At 38.7% G+C, this 21461-nt stretch overlaps 1 protein-coding gene across 1 annotated transcript in view; it reads right to left on the reverse strand.

The window, feature by feature from the left end:
• Positions 1-21461, reverse strand: part of LOC111147079 (Kruppel like factor 12) — a 450202-nt gene that overhangs the window by 376491 nt on the left and 52250 nt on the right. The window contains exon 2 of the mRNA XM_022502963.1: positions 14152-14194. The gene's annotated coding sequence lies outside the window, so the exon portion shown is untranslated. The remainder of the gene's footprint in view (positions 1-14151; positions 14195-21461) is intronic.

Consider the following 21461-nt stretch of genomic DNA (forward strand, 5'->3'; position numbering starts at 1 on the left):
GCCGGGCAAGGGGTTGTGGGCGTGTGTAGGTGGGTCCAAAGTACAACGGGGCCCACCAGCTGGAGATGCTGAAACAGAAGCAGAGTTCAGGGGCCAGCTGTCCCCAACCTCCATCCCATCCCCACAGACCAAGAGAAAACTCTGATCTCCTCCCATTACCTCTGAAAAGGGGCTCATTTCACTGGACTCTCTGGGAGTGGGTTACAGCAGCTTTTATACAAAAAAGACAGGTTTAAAGCAGTCAAAATGGTGGCTGCTATGAGGCCTTTTAAAACCAGAACACCTGCGATGTCTGGGTGGCTCAGTCGTTAAGAGTCTGCCTTCAGCTCAAGTCATGATCCCAGGGTCCTGAGATCAAGCCCCCATTGGGGCTCTCTGCTCCATGGGAGGCCTGCTTCTCCCACTCCCCCTGCTTGTGTTCCCTCTCCCGCTCTCTCTCTATCAATAAATAAAATCTTTAAAAATTAATTAATCAAATTTTAAAAACCAGAATACTCAATATAAGTTGAATTATCTATCAGTGAAGAAGGTAATTCCCAAGATATGTTAATGAGTGGCCTCCATCTCTTACACAAGTGAAGCAAATTACTCTTCCTGTCAGCTAGTCATGGACACACAGGAGAGACGAGTTAAATCACTGGCCACAGATTGCAACTTAATTCAACACCTTTAAAAGAAAGCATATTATTGGTATAAAAATTCAAAAGTTATTAGAGACAGCAACTTCTTAAAAGTTATGTTTGCCATCCATCAGAGAAATTAGGAAAAATAAAAGAGAGGAATGGTAACATGCAAAGGGAAAAGAGTAAGATGAAGGGTAAAAAGAAAGGAAGCCAAGGATGTACGATGAGGGGGAAGGAGATGAGGGGAAATACAGAGACATATGATGGAAGAAAATTTTAAAAATGAAATAAAAAGTGGTTAAATTAACTCTAGGTAATTTTTGATAAATTTCTTAGAGCCTCAGTTTCCTCCTCTGTAACAGATACAAAGAAACGTATCTCATTATTTTATCAAAAACAGCAAAAGTACCAAAAGTAACATCTAAAAACATCTGAAAGTATGTGCATATCCACACACAGCCCAGAGTAAGATGCAGAAGAAGGAAAAAGGAACTCAGAACATACAAAATGACCATAAATGAAACCTGCTACTATGAACTTGGGAGTTGTTAGTACTATTATCTACTCTCTTTGAAATGTTCACTGATCCCTATACATAGGTTTTAAATCTTGAAATTTATTCCTCAAAGAGCATGTATTTCAGCCCACCAGAAGGAAAACGATTTTCCCATACACAGGGCTGAGGGCAGTGGGCCAATTCTAGTCCTTGGTCCCTCGTGTGGCTGACACAAATGAAAATGAATCTTTCAAATAAGGGCCTTGAAGGATACATGCAACAAAGTAACAGCATTAGTCATCATAACAACAGTCTACGGTTTTTTTTTGCTCTTTCTACAAACCAGGCATCATGCTAGGCCATTCAAGATCTATCTTTCAAAACATCACAATAATCCTTTTAGATGGGTTCTCTCATTAAGTTCATCTTATGAATGAGGAAAATGAGGCCCAAATACGTTAAGTCACTTGCCCAGGGTCCCACAGCGATAATGGGTGAGTTAGATTTCAAGCCCAGCCTTTAAAAACCAGATCAAATTTCATGAATCCTCAAAACGGTAATTTTATTACAGGACATACAGTAACTCTCAATTAGGTTCATTCATCTAATTTCCATGATGTTTCCTATAGAAATCTAAATATTTCCTAGATTTTAGGTAAGGAAGACACTGTTGGGTCTCCGTTTCTTCATGTGTAATTGAAAAAGTTCCAAACCATGTTCCAAGCTTTATCAAATAGAAAATTACTCTGCAATCCCTCCCCTACCTTCCTAGCAATCCCAAAGCAATTCTGATCTTTCTCCTGCTGAAACATGATAGAAATCTCTGAATAAGTGTCTTCTGGAATACTCTGAAGGAAGCACTCCCCTAATAATGGTTACGTTACTTTGAATTCACACTGCAGAAATTAAGGCCATGCACTCACTGCAACCTTGACTTTATAGGAGCTCTGTTAAACTTTGAACTGTTTGTGAATAAGATACGTTAAGGTTGTGCCTTTTTAACCAAAAATTTTAAGACGTACACAGGAGCTCTGTACATTTTAGTAATACAGAAACACCCATGCCAAATACTTTGGCCTTTTCTTTCTTTCTTCCTTTTTTCTTTTCTTTCTCTCTCTTCCTTTTTCTTTCTTTCTTTCTTTTTTTTTTTTTTTTTTTTTTTTTTTTTTTTTTTTTTTTTTTTTTTTTTTTTTTTTTTTTTTTTTTTTTTTTTTTTTTTTTTTTTTTTTTTTTTTTTTTTTTTTTTTTTTTTTTTTTTTTTTTTTTTTTTTTTTTTTTTTTTTTTTGCACGAGGGCTTGCTATTCAGAATGAAAGTACCAGAATCTTCCTCCATTGTCTGAGACTGTGGTCACCCTACTTCTAATAAACAAGGCAGCTTCCTGTCTCTGGCTTCCCATTGCTCAATAGGGTTTGAATCATGGCAGCTTTCACAGTCATGACCTCTGAGTGCACTCAGGCTAAAGTGTGTCTGCTTTGATTTGCTCCCCATTGGAGGAAGCCACTTATCAGAGAATACCTTACTTTGGCAATTTAAAATACTAGCATCGATGAAGCTGAAAAAGAGTTCATTTCTTACACTCAAACGCAGTATCTCATTATCTCCAAATTTACCTCCATTTGGTGGATGTATTTGGACTTCTTCTAAGTTTCTCAAGGGATGAAGCTCTGTGTGTACTTCTGGATGGTTTCGGAAGGGGTTAAAACAGCATCTGGTACATGATTCTCTAATCAAAGACTCACTTGGGCTTTTCTGAAGGATCTTTCGTGACCGAGTTCACAGGCCAGAGTCCATAATCAGAAAATTAAAATAATGTATTTTAGGTTAAAATAAATGTACTTTATTTATTTTATGTATTTCAGGTTAAAAAAATTTTTTTTCACAAGGGATAGATCTTTCTCTTAAGGGTTTAAAAATATGACTTAACAGGGTATTCTCCCACTTTGGGCCTGTTCTGAAGTAATTTACCACGCAGCATGGTGTTCAGTTTGTTTTCAATACACTGATAAATTATATATGATACAAGTCCCACTTCCTTTATTTTGCTCATGATCTCCTACAGGATTGTGTCAGCAAAAGAGCAGGCTTTCCATTTGCGACCTTTTTGAGTAAAAGAAAAAAGGAAAAGAAACCATCTTGCTCGACAGACAGACAAAAGAGTTCATCTCCGGCTTTCCACCATCCCACTCCCCTTCCCCGTGGCAACCCATTCTGCTGGACGGCCTCAGCATTTAGATATTGAGACATTGCTTCAGAGAGCCCGTAAAAGCTAACACTCCTCTTCACCTTCCTCCTGCCTGGGCCATTACATAAGCCCTCCTGCTTCCTAGAGATGTCAGAGTCCCAGCCGGTGTGAAACGGTGATGCTGTCCGTCAGCAGCAAAATGTTCTGCTTCTGAAAACCTCTCTCTCAGAGCTTCCTCTGTGTGGCACCTCCGGCCGCCTTGCAGCACCGTGTCAGTGTATGAAAATAGCTCTGGACTGATGACTTCACTAGTTCTCACAAACAGGCCAGTTGGCAGAAGGCTCATGCAGTCTGCTTCTGATGGAAGGACATTTTTTTTTCTTTCCCCACCACCCTTAATATGAATATTCAGTTTCATTTTGACTCTAGAGGAAGCCTCCTTGGTCCGGTTAAATTCAGCACAAACCTCATGCAAAAATGTCAAAACCCTGCAAAGAGACCTGAACCAAAAGAGCTAACCTATAGTCAGTAGAAAGCATCCAGAGTCTGTTTTAGGATTTTGTATGCTCAACATCAAGGACATCCAAACTGCTACGTAGCCCAACCTTACATAACATTTTCTTATTTCACTCATTTTAGGGCCAAATGTCTTCCTGAAGAATCCTTGTGATAACAGATAATCCAATTTTTTGAAGTACTATTTCTTATGTTTACTGCTTTTCCACAAGAAGGCTGGCATAAGGTGTCGAAGTAAAAGTTAATTACCACTACAGCTAATGATTAATGCTTAAATGATTTTTGAAATTAAAAAAATAATAATGTGTAAGGCATTCACGCAACGGAAAAGGCATTCTGTATCAGAATACCCGATTTTTTTATGATGTTTATAATTTTCCTTTAGAGAATTTTTCACTTCCTTTTATAGATACCACATGCTAGGAAGAGAATATTCTATGGAAAAAAATAGGACCTTCTGATGTTCTGGCATCATAACTCAGTGCTACGTCCACACTGCACTTTGATTCCGAAGGAGAGCATTTAGATTAACTGCTTCAGTGCCCAATGGACACAAGATTTATGCCTGGAGAAAAAGCTCCATATGATGGTATGGACACAGAGCTAATGAAATAATTTGGTTCACTGGTTTAAGATGGTTCGTCTAAAAGGGGTGTGATCACTGTTCCCAAAAGAGAGAAAAGCACTAACGTTCTCCTCCCACCACCCCTCAGTTCCTCTGTGTCCATCACAAACAGCATCTCAATGGCACCGCCATCTTGCAAACAGGATGGCGGGAAATCACCTCCTTCCACCAGTCCCAACCAAAACATCCCACAGGAATCTTCAGAGAACACATGGGTACATATATGAAAATGAATTTTTAAAATGCAATTTCCAATGATTTGTTCATTCCATTAATATTTGCTGAGTATCTGGCATACGGCAAGTACAATCTACTGCCAATAGGGACGAACACTGCCTTCAAGGATTTCCCTCACTCAATCATTTTTAGTTACGTATTATATAGCAACGTAGCCTTAGCAAGATGAGACATAGATTGCTGCAATTTCTTCTTTATGTTAATCCAATGACTTAGAAAATTTGATTTTGATAGTATAGCCAAAGAAGTATTCGATACCCTTAATTATAAACGCCAGGACCATTTTGGGCATAGTTCAGAGAAATAACCATGAAATTAGAGTTATTATGTCTCTCTCCTGCAGAGGCTAATAAACAGAGGTACAATGGAGATTCTGAATGCTGAAAGGTCAACTACAAATATCATTACAGATATAATGATTCACACATTGATGGAACAGGCTAGTTTGTGACCATCAAAAATTTCAGAACCATGAAAGAACTGAGAGCTACTAAAGATCTCACTTTACTAAAGCTGCCTGGGAAGATTGTGTGATTTGTGCAGAGTCACATGTTATTCTGGAATCAACATGAGTTTTATTTATCCTGTGTTTTTTCAGTATACTACTGTGAGACCAAAATTGTCTCACACATACGCACACACATACATACGTACATTATACTACCATGTGTCCAAATCATACACAAAATACATGCACACATACACACCTGCCTGATTCACTCACATACACTATTCTGTGTCTGAGTCACACAAACACACACACAGTATCACTGTGTGGGGTTCATACACAGCCATACACACATATACACTGCACTACTGACACACACGTATATACATGTACCTTATACTATTCTGATTCAAATGCATACATGAGCACATATATAAGCGTATGTACACCGTACTGTTTGATCCATACACACAACTTACTCATGTATGTATCATTCTATTTTGCATCATCTGCGTACACACACACACACTTCACTGCGTATCTGATTTATATGCACATTCTCGCATATTGGTCTATATACATGCTAAAATGTGTAACAGCAAATCCTGTTCATATTCAAAATATTTTTTGGAATTCAAATTTGAAAGACACTCGTGTGACTATTTCAAAGTTATTATAATTTATATTATATAGCAATTTATCTGGACTCTCATTTACCTCTGTCGGAGTCTCTAAGGACTACACAGGAAATAACACGTATCTAGGTATATATGATGATGCAGAAATCCAGTGAGCCCTCAGGTGCCCATGTGCATGACAACTTCCACTTCTGGGCTCAAGGATGAAGATTTCGGTATTGTTTCTGTTATACTGATTTCCGTATTACGGGGTAAAGGGGTGGGTTTGCACAGCCACCAGAGATGAAGCACAGTATTACGCGTCCTTGCTTCAGCACAGATCTCCAGTCTGTGAGCCCATAAAGCAGTGCAGGAGTTATGTAGAGAAAGTACCTGAACCTGACGGCTTAGGACCACAGCTCCAGAGTACAACCTAAAGGAACATTCCCCCGAGGGCTCATAATACAGAGAACTCTGAAATGATCCCTCTAGATATACAAAATCAGGGTTCTCCGTGGAGTTAGAATTAGCAGTTGTGAGCCCTCTCAGAAGGTTTAAGAAGAGGGGACATGGGCAAGCAAGCAACTCGGGACTCTTCCCAGTAACTAGCTGATGGGATGATTCATCAGGACACACAAAATGGCCCTGAATACCTATGGATAAGGTCTTCAAAATACACATAGTTTATCTTCTTAGAGCTGCAAGTTTCCTTCTCTGAATAATGCCCCATTTTTAAGAGATGACTTGTGCCCTGAGTACAGATTAAAATGGAGGAGACCACAGTAACTAGCTGTTGGAACGATTCATCAATACAGAGAAGACGGCCTTGAGGACCCAACCCTTACAGGAGATTTTTAAAAGGGCTGGAAGTCCTGCAAGAGGCAGGGAGGTGCATAAACAAAACATGTGGGTTGTGGTGGATGATGTGGGCTATCCACAGCCACAGTCTAGGACGGCCGGTGGACCCAGAGAGGATGCTGAGCAGAAGAGACTCTGAAGAGAAAACAGAGGGGGTTTCAGACTGTACTGTTATTCTCAAAAAGTCTACTGAAGCAGATGGTGAATATTTTGAACACTTGCTTTCTTAAGCTACTTGCTCTAATAGTCTAGTATGCTTTTTTTATCCATAAATAATTTCCCTTTATTATGAAATAAAGCCATTACCAACTCACATACACATTATGTTGAAGAGCCGATATAGACAAACTATGAGGTACTGCTTTTACAATCATTATAGATAATAGTCTCACGGTTTTAATTAGACAGTGAAATAAAACACACACACACACACACACACACACACACACACACACCAAGAAAATGGTAATGTAATCTGAGTATATACCTCTGCTGTCAGGCAGGAGAGTTTCCCTTAACACTGAAAAAATCAAAACCAGCTGCTCATTGGGAAAAAGTCCTGTCAAACTAGATAGCACCATCACCGTGGCCTTGAAAGACGGCTCTAACAGGTCACTAGTTAACTCTTAAAAACGGCACTTGATTCCAAAAAAGGAAATATGCAGCTTTAAGAAAATAAACCACAGGTACTGTGAAGACCATCATGAAGACCTCATCCCCAGCCCAAGATAAACATTGCTATGGATCAAAAGGACCAAGTCCTGTGTAGGATCGTAAAGGATACAGTCGGAGGGGACATAAATACCTAACAGCTTCTCAAAAACTGGAGGAGAGCCCTATCAAGGAATATAGGGAAACCCTCAAATATTAGCAGGTCAAGGACAAACTAATCATCAGGCCTGACAAGAAGGAATTCGTGAGTAACCTTTCAAAGTGCTCCAAAGCAAATAAAAAAATGTTGCTCAAAAAGATAAAACCTTTGGAAATACAGTAAGATTTTCTGTAAAGCATGTATTTTAGATGAGAGAAAGAGAGAGGGAGAGAGAGAGACTGAGTAACTGTTTCCTTGGTGTCTATTAGGAAAAGTATTAAGAATATTGCAAATCCCAACTTATATTTTGAAACAGGTTGCCGGAACTAAATCAAACAGTGCTTAACGTAAGGGAGAGCCTAGACCTAATTATTAAACCATATATGACAAAAATGTGATTGGCATTATCAGAGTTAAAGACTCAAGGTAGTATTTCTAAACTGTTGGCTCAAATATAAAATTTCAATTACAATCAGCCACTCCACGGAAAGGATGCTAATAGGGGGCCCAGCCTCAGAACTGTCAAAATGAAGGCCTTCCAAATACTGAAGAAAACAACATATTGAGGGACAAAAACAAACCGGAATTAATGATATATGGTTGAGCACTCACTCTACTTGATGGCAATCAAAGACCAATTTTAAAAATTACGTTTTGCCATGGTTAAAGCAGTAGACAAATGACCAAGAAATAGACACAGAAGCATGAGCCCTTCCAGCAGACAGGTGCTCAAAGTGGTCTTATTTAACATTTTTATAAATGATGTGGATGAGAAAATGCACAGGAAAGAAGGCAAGTTTGTTTTCAACTATTCTAGTTAGAAAAATGCCAAGTAACAGAGATAACCATCGTTTAGCACAATCTGACAAATATGGTAGAATGCTTTTAACCAACTTCCACTTAACCAACGGTCTGGATTAACCAACGATCTCTTTTCCTTTTGTAAATCATACTGACGAATGCACCTGGAACATTCCAACCAGCACCTCTACTGCAGTCACCTGAACTACATTTGTGGTCAGAGTGGTTTTGATCCTAAACCTGTTTATGCAGTTACACCTCATTATAATGGATTTTATTAAGTGCTATATTACCTAAATATATGAAATAGGAAGATGGAATGATGCAAAATAGCTGAATCCCTTGAAAATTTTCAAAGATTAATTCATAAAAAATGGAATTTTTAAAAACTAGCATTGAATAGGGTATGGGCCTCATAACCGTACAACAATGGAAGAAAAAACCCTAAATAACCCTAACAGTGTGTCCAAGGTTTTACTTCAAAGAAACAAATCAGAAAAAATAGACAATCCACATGGGTTTGATTTTAGTAAGAAACACTGAACCCATCTGTGAATCCATACTGGAAAAAGAAGTCTAGGTCTTATAACAAAGATTTGTCAAAACACATGTATTTGTAAGTTTTATGTTTGAATAAAATATGTAAGATATGCATACATCAGTTTTATGCTCCTCTATTGTTATAACTTCTTTGACTAACTGACCAACTATTGATTTTTATTTCTCTCACTGATAAGGCTACACTATATATTCAGATGCCTGCTATGTGCCATGCACTATGATAGGGACTGTGAATACAAAGAAAAAGGTTTTAGCCCTCCAAAAAGTCAAAATTTAATGGGATAGAAGGATATGCTAACAAATACTAGCAATCCATTATATCCATTATACTAAGCATCGTAAGGGAGAGCTGGGTGGCTTCGTCAGTTAAGCATCTGACTCCTGATCTCAGCTCAGGTCTTGATCTCAGGGTTGTGAGTTCAAGCTCTGCATTGGGCTCCACACTGGATGTAGAGCCTACTTTAAAAAAAAAAAAAATACTAAGCATCATAAGTAAATGTTAAGTGTCTAAAAAAAAAAAAAAAAAAAAACCTGTATTAGGTGGGAAGGTAAGTTCTGACAGAGCGCATGTACAAAAGCTGGGTAGCACCAAGAAGCACCAGGGGTCCCCGACACCAAAGTTTTCAAATTATAAAGAGACCAGGAAGATAGGGGAGGGGTTGAATCATGAGGGACAAAGTTATCTGAGTATCAGACCATAAATTATAGGGAATCATATTTTAAACAAAAGAATGATAGAGTCATACTTGCATTTCAGCAAAGCATCTTTTTTAAGCAGTTTAGAAAATAAATGGAAGTAATACAAGACATGAGTTATGAGAATATGAAAATAAGTCTACTGAATAAATAAAAGAACAACAATACTGAGGAGGTAAAATCAGCCTGACTGATGAGATATCTAAGGGGTGAGTGATAATGACTCAAAAACTGAAAGCCAAGGTTCAGAAATTTAGCAACCAACAGTCAAAGATGAATTAACAAAAAGCTGAAATGAAGGCCATTTGAAGAAACAGATAACATAGTTGCGAACATGACGATTTTGAAATGCTATTATATATCCACTTGGAGATATTTAATGGGAAGTTGGCCATCTAGGTCTAGCAATCAAGAGGTGAAGATATTTTTTAGGATTCATGACTAGATGAATAGAATTTGAAGATGCAGAAAAAAAATGGGCACACTAAGAAAGGAGGGAGAATGAGGAAACTCTTCTGAATATGAGCTTTAGAGCCAAAAAGAAAAGGCAACTAAGAATTAACCCAAAGGAAGAACCAGGAGCATGGGAATAGTATTGGAAAGGAAGGAAATTAAAGAAGTAGTAAACCACATCAAATGTGAAAGCAAGGTCAAATAAGACACCACTAGTGAAACCAATGTATGTAGCAGTTAAGAGACTATTAGCAAAAGAAGTTTGAACTCAGTAGCAGACAGGTGCGAAAGCTTAGGAGCCTTAAGCTGGAGTAGGAATTGGAAGATAAAGAAGTGGAAACAAATTACTTTAAGAAGCTGTCCTATAACTTGAGGGAAAGAGAGAGAGAGAAGATATTTCCTTGAGAATGGAGCAAAGTAAAAGAAAAGTTGGTGGTGTTATTTTTTTTAAAGACGACATAACTTTAGAAATTCTTATCAGTTGAGGAGTCAGTGGAGATGAACATGGGCATGGGAGACGTGGTGAGGGCACTGATCTCAGAGAAGCCAGGAAGGAATCCGATTCTAAGAGGACCGAATGTCAGGACAGTCCCAATCCAGAGGAACTCACCTGCCTCGGAGATAAGGCCACAAACCAGTCAGGTGAGAAGCTGAGGAAGACACCTACTGTTTCAGTGACACAGACATTAATTGGTGACCATGAGAATGGCATTGTTCAGTAGAAGGAATGAGAAAAGCAATGAAGTTTTAAAACTCTCCCCGTGGGCAATACAGGGGACCTCCTGAGGCTCTGGGAGTGGGTCTGGAATATTTTCCTTATGGATAAGTAAAAGACTATTCGAGTCATGAATTATCAGTTTATATGTTTATAGGATCATGGATGACAAGCTATTAATAAACTTAAGGCCCAGAAGTCACCATGAACAACTCACAGAAGACATTTTTCTCATATACTCGTAACCACATAAAACATCAAAAAAACAAACATTACCCAAGTAGAACTGAAAATAAAGCATACAACATTACCTTTGCAGAGCTGTATTAACCACCAGACCTTACTAAATAATGCATGTTAAAGACGACACCTAATTACAATTTAATGATTATGATAATGCAGGAGGGCTTTATGAAAATAATATGGTGTTGGGGTGCCTGGGTGGCTCAGTTGGTTAAGCAACTGCCTTCGGCCCAGGTCATGATCCCAGGCTCCTGGGACTGAGTCCCACGTCAGGCTCCCTGCTCAGCGGGAAGTCTGTTTCTTCCTCTCCCTCTGCTGCTCCCCCTGCTTGTTCTCTCTCCCTTTCTCTCTCTCTGTTAAACAAATAAAAAAAAAACAAAAACAACAAAAAAAAACACTTGAGAGAAATAGAAATAACACAAAGAAAAGGAAAAATCACGATTTTACATGGCAGGTAGTAAACCCACATAAAATAATTCCTTAATCTGTGAGAGTCAACTTTCTTTAATTGCATAAATTTAAAAAATTAATGGACGGCGGGGCGCCTGGGTGGTTCAGTGGATTAAAGCCTCTGCCTTCGGCTCAGGTCATGATCCCAGGGTCTTGGGATCGAGCCCCGCATCGGGCTCTCTGCTCAGCGGGGAGCCTGCTTCCTCCTCTCTCTCTGCCTGCCTCTCTGCCTACTTGTGATCTCTCTCTCTGTCAAATAAATAAATAAAATCTTTAAAAAAAAAAATTAATGGACGGCAAAATAAAACAAATTCAATAGAAAAAAGAGTTTATGAAATTAAGCCATCAGTGGACTCGGGGGGTAGTATTCAACCTTCTCAACTCGACCTGAGTTCTCTCTCTATAAAGGATATTTTCCCTGAAAATACAAATTTACCTGGAAATAAAACAGACGAAAGCACATCAATGCCACCCACCTTCTCACCAAAATACATCCCACCTTTATTATTAATTGTTTGCTTAGTATCATGCCTTTCTTTTGTACCTCTTAGTACTTAAGAGAGTCTGGTATATGGCAGATGTTCATTAAAAAGAAAACTTAAGGGGCTCCTGGGTGGCTCAGTGGGTTAAAGCCTTCTGCCTTCAGCTCAGATCATGATCCCAGGGTCCTGGGATCAAGTCCCACATCTGGCTCTCTGCTCGGCGGGGAGCCTGCTTCACCCCTCTCTCTTTCTCTGCCTGCCTCTCTGCCTGCTTGTGATCTCTGTCAAATAAATAACTAAAATCTTAAAAAAAAAAAAAAAAAAGAAAGAAAGAAAGAAAATGAAACTTAAGGTATGGGGGTGGGAAACATGGGTACAAGGGGTCAAAAGGTATAAATTGCCAGTTATAAGTCCTAGGGATGTAATGTATAGCACAGTGACTAGAGATAAAAATACCGTAATTGTGGGGCACCTGGGTGGCTCCATGGGTTAAAGCCTCTGCCTTCGGCTCAGGTCATGATCTCACAGTCTTGGGATTGAGCCCCACATCGGGCTCTCTGCTCAGCAGGGAGCCTGCTTTCTCCTCTCTCTCTCTCTCTGTCTGCCTCTCCGCCTACTTGTGATCACTGTCTGTCAAATAAATAAATAAAATCTCAAAAAAAAAAAACAAAAACCATAATTGTATTTTCAGAAGTTGCTAGAAAGTAGACCTTTGAAGTTCTCACAAGAAAAAAATCTGTTAACTGTACATGCTGATGGATGTAAACTATACTTATTATGATAATCATATATATGAGTGTGTGTGTGTACAATATACATACAAATATTTTTTTAAAGATTTTATTTATTTGAGAAAGAGAGCAAGCACAAGCAGGGAGGAGGGGGAAAAGCAGGCCTTCCTTCTCAGCAGGGGCTCAATCCTAGGACCCTGAGCTCATGACCTGAGCCAAAGGCTGACGCTTAACCAACTGAGCCACCCAGGTGTCCCTATATATTGGACATATTGGACAATATTGAATCATTATGTCATACACCTAAAATTAACATGTTATATCAATTCTATTTCAATATGTTTAAGGAAAAATTAATGAAAACATTATGATAAAAAATAATGAAAGCAAAATCATTATGGAAAAAAAAGCATGAATGAATTCGGGCCAACTCCTGATCTCTACTGTTTCTTACCTATTCACAAAAGATATACAAATTTATATAAAATATTACTCTCCTTAACTATCTACAAGAAACTAAATACCATAATATGTAAAAATAACATACCCCTGCTATAATGCAAGCTCCAATTTTTGAAATTTTCTTGTTCTTAATTTAACTAGCATGTGTGTTATCACACATTGAAGAGTAACTGATATATTATATATTTAAATGGATTTTTTTTTTAACTTAGGCATTCTGACCATATGATTCTAAAATACAGGATTTTTTAAAGGAGTCAAATACCATGGACTGGGGGTAGAGGTGAGGAGTCACAAGCAGTCATGTTGACCTTTGCAACTCCGTAACCCTTTCTTAGACATTTCTGAGGCATAGGAAGTTCCAAATCCCGCTCACCATTGCTTAAGGAAATGCTTTGTTCAGACTGTTTTCAGAGAAAACAGTCAATAACCATGCTTGTGCCTCTGAATTCAGCTGCACCAGCTGCTCACTTAATGACACTGAAATTAGGAAGCTTTGTTCTAATGGTGGCCACAGAGGCTCCTTTGGTCAAGTTGTAGTTCCAAACAAACCAAAGCCTTTAAAAGGCACACACCAATACACACAGGTCCAGAGAATATATTACTTGCAAAATGAAATAAGCAAGCCAAAGAACCCAAATAAGAAGTACAAGAATTCAGGAGGGAATGCAGTGTGAGGGCAGAACCACCTCAAATGCCTAAACTTTAATTACTTCCTTTTAAAAGCACAATGTTGGGGCGCCTGGGTGGCTCAGTGGGTTAAGCCTCTGCCTTGGGCTCAGGTCATGATCTCAGGGTCCTGGGATCGAGCTCTCTGCTCAGCAGGGAGCCTGCTTCCTCCTCTCTCTCTCTGCCTATCTCTCTGCCTACTTGTGATCTCTCTCTGTCAAATACATAAATAAAATTAAAAAAAAAAAAAGCACAATGTATGTCTTAAAATACCTTCCTAGGAACATGGGGCTTGCTATGACTCTGGTCAAAATTACTCAGTACTCTATGGATAATCTAATATTGCCAAGTGGCATCAAAGCCTCAACAGGCAGAACTGTGCTATTAAACCTCGCAGTGGGCCTTTCTTCCCCCAGTTTAGATCTCCATCAGAAGCACTGCAGCAGGCAGGATCCACCGCCAGCTCCCCCTACCTGTTTACTCGCATTCAGAAGGTATTTTCTACGTGCTGAGAGGCTGCAAAAAGCACAAATAACAAGGAAAAGCAAAATCACGGATGAAAAACTGAAACAAAATAAAATGAAATGTGCCATGGGCTGAAAAGAAGGCTGGGTCCTTAGACCTGGCAGTCACACTGTACGAGTCCTCCAGGGAGAGGCTCCGATGACCTACAGCCCACAAGTCACAGTGTCCCTTGTATTTATGACCTAACTTGACTCTGAGCTCACCCCAGACTCAGGCATTGGTAGAACCCAGGTGAGTCTGTGGTGCATGGAGAAGTCAGACCCAAGTTACTAGCTCTAGCTAGCCCCCTTGATCCTGATGGCGTAAGCCTGGCTAGAATTGGGATGTCCCTCAGTGTAACAGGGAAACAAACCAATGAGGAAGTGACAGACGAGGCTTGGAGCGTTCCTGGACATCAGAAAGGCCTAATTTCGACAGGATTTGAGGCACAGCCCAGCAGTTTGCCAAGAGGGCTCAGGTGTGATTCTATTCAATTCCACAAATAGGATGCATCTGTTGCCAACTCAAACGTAAGAAAGGACTCCAAATTATATTTATATCCTTGGGATATAAAACAGTGTTGGAACAGACAGTAGGCACTTAATAAATATCGAAGAAAGGGAGGAAAGAAAAAAGAATAAAAGGCAGGGAGGCAGGCAAGTAAAGAGCTTCTGCAGAGTGGGCATTTGCTGGTACTGAGGACATGAGGATGAACAGTTCGGCAAATGAGTTTCAGAGGTGCTGGCTAGAGATTTAATCAGCCCCCCCTCACCCATTTTCTAAAGTAGCTTTGATTTAATCAGCTCTTCTTCTTGAGACATCAGAGAGATAAAGGAAAGTTAAACTAGTCTGGAAAAATTAAGCTGCAGGCTTTTGTTGTTACAATTCCGAAAACAAGAAACTAAAACAAGTTTTTAACCCTGGCCACACATGAGAATCGTGCAAGAAACTTAAATTTGCCAGCTATCGGCACCTGGGTCCCACGTGGGATTAAATCACCAATTAAATTACAATCTCCAAGGAACGGGTAAAGGTACTACTATTTTTAAATACACATGTGATTCTAATCTGCATCAAATTATGAGAACCACTCTTCAGTAAATAATGGTAAATTTTTCGGCCCAGGATCTATTATGATCTTGGTAAGCTATACCAGAAAGCTAAGCTGCATTTAATAGCCATGAGTATGTTTACAGCTTCTACAGCAATAAATGAGACCCATTGGTTTAAGCAAAAATCACCTACTTTACCCTCCTGGCCAAAAACAGCAATGGAGAAGCACTAGGACACTAATAAAACCAAAAATAAAATTTTTTTTAAATTTTAAAAAACCATTTTAGATATCCAGCTCAGCACACTGGCACAAAATGTCTCTAAATAGCTCAGAAATAATTACAATATAATTAAAGGTTTTCAAACACAGATTCTGACATTAATTTGAAGATTACTTATTTTGTTTAAATTACCTCTTTTTTTTTTTAAAAGCTTTTTTTAAAGCAGCTTTATTCATAATAGCCCAAATTGAAAAAGAACCAGGATGTCCCTGAATTCCTCCACTTTATAAAATGGGTTTTCTTGGGGCTCCTGGGTGGCTCAGTCAGTTAAGCGTCTTCTTGGTTTCAGCCCAGGTCATGATCTCAGGGTCGTGAAATCCAGCCCCGTGTCTGGTTCCAAGCTCAGTGTGAGATCTACTTAAGATTCTCTTTCCCCCACAAACCATGAGAGACTGTGAACACTGAGAAACAAACTGAGTGTTTTGGAAAGGAGGGAGGTTGGGGGTTGGGTGAGCCTGGTGGTGGGTATTAAGGAAGGCACGAATTGCATGGAGCACTGGGTGTGGTGCATAAACAATGAATCTTGGAACACTGAAATACATACATACATACATACATAAAAGATCCTCTCTCCCCAGAGGCGCCTGGGTGGCTTAGTCGGTTAAGCATCTGCCTTTGCTCAGGTCATGATCCTGGAGTCAGGGCATGGAGCCCAGCATTGGACTCCCTGCTCAGTGAGGAGTTGGCCTCTCCCTCTGCCCATCCCCCTACTCATGTTTTCTCTCTCTCTCTCTCTCTCTCTCTCAAATAAATAGGTAAATAAAATCTTTAAAAAAAAAAAAGTTCTAAAATTGATTGTGGAGCAGTGCACAACTCTCTGACAATACCAAAACTACTGAATTGTATACTTTAGACAGGTTGAATTGGCATGTGACTCTTACCTCAATAAAGCTATTAAACACAGGGCGCCTGGGTGGCTCAGTCGGTTAAAGCCTCTGCCTTCGGCTCAGGTCATGATCCCAGAGTCCTCGAATCGAGCCCCACATCGGGCTCTCTGCTCAGCAGGGAGCCTGCTTCCACCTCTCTCTCTGCCTGCCTCTCTGCCTACTTATGATCTCTGTCAAATATGTAAATAAAATCTTTTTTTTTAAAAAGCTATTAAACATATAAAAGAAATATTTAAGTAGATTTTCTCAATTATATTAAAACTGAATTTTTTTATAGTTGTACACGGGCTGTGGCTATTCCACAAACTATTAGTATAAATCAATTTTTAATGTTAAATTTTCTTTTTCACATTCTCCAAAATCAAGGGTGCAATCCATACTGAAAGAATTTTGGCTTCAACTGCTTTTGAAAATCACAGCCTGAAGCAACGTGAAATTATAAAAAGTAACACTAAAATACTGAAATTAATGATACCATAATCGGGGAGTAGTGGATAAAATGTGATTAAGTTATTAATGAATCACTAAGTGTGATGTGGTAGAAATGATATGGGCCTACATGTCCTAAGTCCCAAATTCTAGATCTGACCCCATCATTTGTGGAGTATTCTTAGACAAACTACCCAAAATTGCCATAAAAACTCTAAGTCAGAAATTCATTTTAAGAGTAAGTTGAAGCAATGTTTAAGAAACCATTTGAACACTGTTTGGTGCTTGAAAAAAATAGTGTTGAAATTATTTTGGCTTTGTTGCAAAAAGAGAGATCACGGAGTTCAGAGAGACTATGATGTGTTCCAAGAATCTCTAAAATTTTGTTCTCCACCCACTTTTCCCTGTAGCATCTCAAACTCTTCAAATTTTTCTTGTCTCCATATTTTCTCATCTATAAAGGAGAGACATATTTGCCTTTTTAAGAAGTTACTGAGCTGGGGTGCCTAGTGCACCCACTTAACCTACTGGCTCAGTGGGTTAAGCCTCTGCCTTCGGCTCAGGTCATGATCTCTGCTCAGCAGGGAGCCTGCCTCACCCTCTCTCTGCCTGCCTCTCCACCTACTTGTGATCCCCCTCTCTGTCAAATAAATATATAAAACCTTAAAAAAAAAGTTACTGAACTATAAATCAAGTCCTCTACTTTATTCAGTCAATGAACCAAACTGCCAACTGACTTCCTTCATCCCCTTTTGGACCCAGGAAGATACCGTGGGTTTTCATGATATTGCAATTATATACTGCAAGCGGGTGTTGTATGATAGCTGGTTTCATGGGTTTTTGTTTTGTTTTGTTTTTTGTTTTTAAACAAGAGTCCCAGCCAGCCAGGGGAAAGGAAAAGAGCCAGAAGAAACATTATGAAGGAGCACGGAAGTTCTAATAACCAGAAGAGCAGACTAACACAGAAGTTCTTATCAGGAAGGAGCAAATCCAAATTTCCGTGCACACAGCTACAACTTTTTTACAGTAATTAGTCTTCTCCTTCAGAAATCCCAGCACAGTGAAGCCCTGCAAATGAGTTAATTCCATTTCAAAAAAAGTTACACTCTTCTCTAAAGCAAGTAACTGTTAGCCCCCAAGGATAACAACCATATGATTATGACAAAAGCTTTCCGTTTAAAAAGGGAAGATATGGGCAAATGGAAATGTTTCTCCAAACTTTTTCAAGCATTACTTAAAACTGTTATAAGGCATGATTATAAATGATCATGAATTTAGTACTATTATTTAATTGAATCTTCAATTCTTTTGTAAGGATTAATTATTTCTTATATTAAATTTCCTCCACAGTGTGACGATATAGAAATATATAGACCCACACATGTGTGAGCTGCTCAACTATAATTAATGATGCACTTTTATTCTCTATTATTGTGTGGAAAACATTCTGACACAAAATAAATGAAGCATAATCATTCAGAGTAATGATTCGAATGTACTGATTAATGAAACCAAATAGCTTTTCTGTTCTTTAGTTAAATTAAAACATTTACACTCTGGGAATCATAAGGGCATCCCTAAATGGATGTTTCCTAGGTAATCATTTTCCCTTATAGAAATCACCTACCTTGCCATCACTGTAAATAAATTCCCATCAGTCGTAAAATGTACCATTATTTTATGTGCAAGAAACAAAAACTCTGTCAATCAAAATATTCTCCAATACTAAGTTGTCTTCAGAGATGTTAAAGTGTGAGGAAGAAACTGGAGAGAATGTGACCCATATGCTTAAAAATCATCAGATGGTGAGAGAAAGAAAAGGAAGGAAGGAGAGAGGGAGGGAAGAAGGAAGGGAGGAAGGAAGAGAGGGAGGGAGGGAAGTAAGGAAGGAAGAAAGGAAAAAAGAATCATATGATTATTCAGATGGATAGATAGGCTGACTGATATCCTGAGCCCCAGCACAAACCTACTGACTTAGATATTCTGGAGACTGGGCTAAGATACTAGTAGAGTTGACCCTTGAACTACCAGAGGTTAGAGGTACCAAACTCCGCATGCAATTGAAAATCCAAGTATAACTTCTGACTACCCGAAAAACCCAACTACTAATCAATGACCTGCTACTGACTGGAAGACTTCCCAATAACACAGTCAATGAACATGTATTTTGTATGTTATGCTTATTATACACTTTATTCTTACAACAAAGTCACCTAGAGAAAAGAAAATGTTAAATCATTTACAGAACTGCACTGATGTATCGAAAAAAGTCTGCATAGAAGTGGATCTGTGCAGTTCAAACCCATGCTGTTCAAGGGTGTCAACTGTTATTTGTAAAAATCTCCCCAGGCAAGAGACCTAGAACTGACAGGCAGAGACCCATCAATTATACCAGTTTTCTAATTATAAGAACCTCAAACACGACGGCCGCCATGATGGATACTGCACTTTGTTTTCAACAGCTGTTTATAGGTATACATAAAATATGTCCTATAACGGAAACTGAAGAGCCTGAAAATACCACTAAAAAATGTATGGATTTTAACAACGATACTGATGAGGGCAGAAACAAAGGAAGCCTCTTAAAGTCTCTGTATAGGATTCCCTCCTCCCATCACTGAACCAGTCCCATGGGTGGAGCCGGGCTCCATCCATAGTATGGGTGTTACTTGTCTGGTTTAGGAAGAGCTCCAAGTCTTACGTTGGGTCTGCAGGTATCTAGAGAGCCGTTGGTACCCAACTACCACCCTGGGCCAATCCTGGGCCAGACAGCTCTAGAAAACCAGAGAAGCAACAAAGCAATAAAGAGGCAGTACTGTTAGAGGCAGACGGAACAGGTCTTACAGCCCAACATTGCCACTTAATTGCTATGTGATCTTGAGATTGATACTGAACCTCGATGACCTCATGGAGGAACATGGATAATAATCAGATTTGCCATGAAGATTCACTGAGATAACATATGTAAAACACCTTATGCAATAAGTGGTACAAAGTAGGTGTTCAGTAATTAGAAAATGACATCACTATTGTTGCCTCTTTCATCTATTTCTGTTTTTATTTAAAAATTACTTTTAGCACTACAGATTTCAGTACTAATCATTCTACTAATATGCATTGATTTTTGTCTCTACTTCTAATTTACAGACTTAAAGACTATGTTTAACGTCATGGTTCTTCTCTGTTCCTCGGAGCTCAACACATGGTATTAAGCAACTAGTAGATATTTTATCAACGCAACCGTTTACCCAACAGATAATTACAGATTTGTCATGTGCAAGACACCATCCACGGCATGGGAAACGTACTGATCTCTACCCTTGCACTTACAAACCATGATCAGTAAGATCTAGTCCATTTTACTGAATTATTCATTGGAACAGCAGAAACATGCACATGTGTAAATCACCACATACAGGCAGAGATAGATTTACAATAACCTGTTCCCCTGCTCCACTCCGACTGGAAAATATAAGAAAATAAGTCACCTTAATTAATTATTAAAACTACCAATTTCAACTTGCATAGACCAGAGTCTCATGTTCCAAAACCCTCAACTAATGGGGTCTAAATATAAAAAATGTCTGTCCATGCTCCATAACTTGTAGAAGAGCCCATCACAAATTTCACCTAATTAAAAATATTATACTGCAAAACTGTTGATTCAAGGACAAAAGAAATTACTAAAACAAAAATGTATTTCTATATGATGCTATAAAATATTTCAGTGTATTCACAAATTGGGCTTTGCCTGCAATTCCAAAATCTCATTTTCTCATGAAAAATTTCTTCCAGTTAGGAAAAAAGGTCTAAATGAGCTAAAAAACCTGTCTTGAGGAAATTATACTGTATTGTAAGTAGCTAAGAAAGAGATTGTATGGTATCAAAATCAAAAGCCTGTTAGTAAAGAAAAAACAAAAATTTTCTCTATTTGTTCCACACCACACTTTGTTCCCCTCCAAACCTACCTCCTGCCCAGTAACCCTCAGATTCCACACAGTGAGCTGACTGGGACTTCTACTGCTTACTGTAAGCCCAACCAAAGACAAGATGTTTTGAAGTAAGGATGAATATACACATATTTTTGTACAAGATGAGTATCTAGTTTGCTATTTCTGGCAAAGGACAGGGAATGTCCAAGGTTGTCAGTACAACTTTTATCTCCTGTGATTTAACTGGACCTTTAGCAAGCACAAAATATAACTTCAAAGGAAAGATTTTTTTTTCCCCCCACGATAATACAAGATAATACAAAACAAGCCAGAGAATATTTTCCGGGGCGGGTGGGCATGGGGGAGGTGGGGAGTTGGGGGGCGGGCACTAACAGTCCTTAAAACCAAGAATTAAGTTGGTAAAAAGTTTGAGAGAGGAAAATTAGAAATAAAAGAACTACTTTTGCAATTAGTAAAGCAAAATAAGGCAAATATCAATGAAGTAAAGATAAAATGCTTCAAGAAAGGTAATATAGTATATAACTAAAACATAAGGAACAGGAACTTTCAGACAAGAAGTTTAATTTTAGGTATCTGACAATATTGAAATGAGTGGACAATAGAGAGATTTGCACAGTGGACTCAGATATCCCAGTTTTCAAACGGTGTGACCCACAGAAAAGGCATCATTTCTAGA

Source organism: Enhydra lutris, unplaced genomic scaffold, assembly GCF_002288905.1.
Source record: "Enhydra lutris kenyoni isolate GAN:26980312 unplaced genomic scaffold, ASM228890v2 scaffoldscaffold15, whole genome shotgun sequence".
In the NCBI taxonomy this organism is placed as follows: Eukaryota; Metazoa; Chordata; class Mammalia; order Carnivora; family Mustelidae; genus Enhydra; species Enhydra lutris.